Source organism: Cyprinodon variegatus, unplaced genomic scaffold (genome assembly GCF_000732505.1).
Source record: "Cyprinodon variegatus isolate N-32 unplaced genomic scaffold, C_variegatus-1.0 Scaffold1395, whole genome shotgun sequence".
NCBI classification, from domain to species: Eukaryota; Metazoa; Chordata; class Actinopteri; order Cyprinodontiformes; family Cyprinodontidae; genus Cyprinodon; species Cyprinodon variegatus.
Window position 1 is genome coordinate 105048 of NW_015151848.1, and position 1980 is coordinate 107027.

At 44.8% G+C, this 1980-nt stretch overlaps 1 protein-coding gene across 1 annotated transcript in view; it reads right to left on the reverse strand.

Annotated features, from left to right (window-relative positions):
* LOC107103213 (muscarinic acetylcholine receptor M4-like) overlaps window positions 1-1980 on the reverse strand; it is a gene marked incomplete at its 5' end in the record, with an annotated part of 57388 nt that overhangs the window by 15100 nt on the left and 40308 nt on the right. The window lies entirely within an intron of this gene.

Here is a 1980-nt window from a genome sequence, read left to right on the forward strand (position 1 = left end):
TGGTCCTTGGCTGGTCCTTGGTTGGTCCTTGGCTGGTCCTTGGCTGGTCCTTGGCTGGTCCTTGATTGGTCCTTGGCTGGTCCTTGATTGGTCCTTGGTTGGTCCTTGACTGGTACTTGGCTGGTCCTTGGCTGGTCCTTGGTTGGTCCTTTTCTGGTACTTGGTTGGTCCTTGGCTGGTCCTTGGTTGGTCCTTGGCTGGTCCTTGGCTGGTCCTTGATTGGTCCTTGGCTGGTCCTTGATTGGTCCTTGGTTGGTCCTTGATTGGTCCTTGGTTGGTCCTTGGCTGGTCCTTGATTGGTCCTTGACTGGTCTTTGGCTTGTTCCCTAAAATTCCTTTTTAAACATCTAAACTATTCTTCCTGTCATGGTTTGTGGACAATAAGATCTAAAGACCAGCGCCATCTCCTGGTCAGACCCTGTAATTCAGTGAAAGGGTGGAGTCAGAGTAGAAAATTATTCACACCCAGGAGAAGGCCAGTGGCTGGAAGTTGGAGGGGATTTTGCTGCCATTTTGGCTTTTGACATGGAACGGCCATTTTGAATGGCTGCTACTGTATGGAACGGTTCAGTGCAGCACAGAATAATAAATGTGGTGCGAACTACAGAAGAACGCAGTAGATCAGTAGGGAGAGAAGACAGGCAGCAGCGTGTTTGATCAGCTGCAGCTGTTGGACTTTATTGATAAACCTATGAAGACTCTGTTATGATAAATGCATGGATGAGTTTTTCTAGATCCTGCTTAGACATTAGAGCTTTAATCCTGGACCTCACTGCTTCACAGAGTGTCTATGGTTGGAAAGCATCCTCATATCTTCTCACAGACGTCTTCATTAAGGTGGAGGAAGAACCCCAGCATCAGAGATCATCAGGAAACTGAAGAGGAACCATTGAAATGCAAACATTTGCACTGAATAAACCTTCGTGTGTGTTGGAGCAGCTGACAGACAGTTTGAAGAGTAGCTGAGCAAACAAGAGCGAGCAGCTCAGAGCTACAAGGTCTTAATCCGACAGGATTGTAGTAAAAAAAGAAAAGAAGCAGAAGCAAAGCAAGCAGTTCATCTGAGGAAACCGACAGCAGCTCAGTAAAAAAAAGCAACAGAGAGGATCCAGAGAGCATGAATCTGCACCCGGCTAAAGGAGACGCATCCTCCCTCCTGTTAAACATTTAGGATATGTCTATGAGCAGAAACGTTCATTACGTCTCTTACCCAGAAATCAATCTCAGATAATGAGATCTCATCTCCTCACTTCCACCTATTTTGGGCTCCTTACAGAATGAGCTGTTTCAGGGCTCTGTGACTTTTGGAAGCTGTAAATGAGGGAGGGCGCTTTCAGCCCCCCCGTTCACATGAAACAGGCTGCAAAAAGGAAGCAGAATGGAACACATGTAGGACGTTTACTGAGGATGCAGAGGATGAAGTCCTGCACAGTCGGCAGGGATGCAGCAGGTTGTTGGTGAAGCTCAGGAATTCCTGCTTCTTCATGGCTACGAAAGAGAGACCACAAATGTACGCTGGAAGCCATGTCTCTGTTATCTTGTATTATTGAAATCTCTGAGGTTTCATGCTTTTATAAAATGCTGATGTCTGTAAAATATTTCTAGGAGGAGATCTGATTTTTTTAGGTCTGAAGAATTTGCGGGGGAAAAAAAGACGCTATAGTCCTAGCATTTTTTGAGCATATTTTAAGTGTAACTTTGCATCATGCTAAGCATTAGTTGTCTCTATGCATTAATTTCACAGTTGAGTTGTGTATAAACTTTATTCCGCCATAAATTATTATTTTTATATTCTTTGCTTCGGTTGGGTTGGGGTTAATTTGCAACCCTTTGCCTGGTTCTGCTGGAGGTTTCTTCCTGTTCAAAGGGAGTTTTTCCTCTCCACTGTCGCTACAAGCATCCTTAGCGTGAGGCATTGCTGAAGAGTCAATGAGTGGATGCAATAAGCTGGTTTTCCTTCGATAGAAAACTTTGAATCAA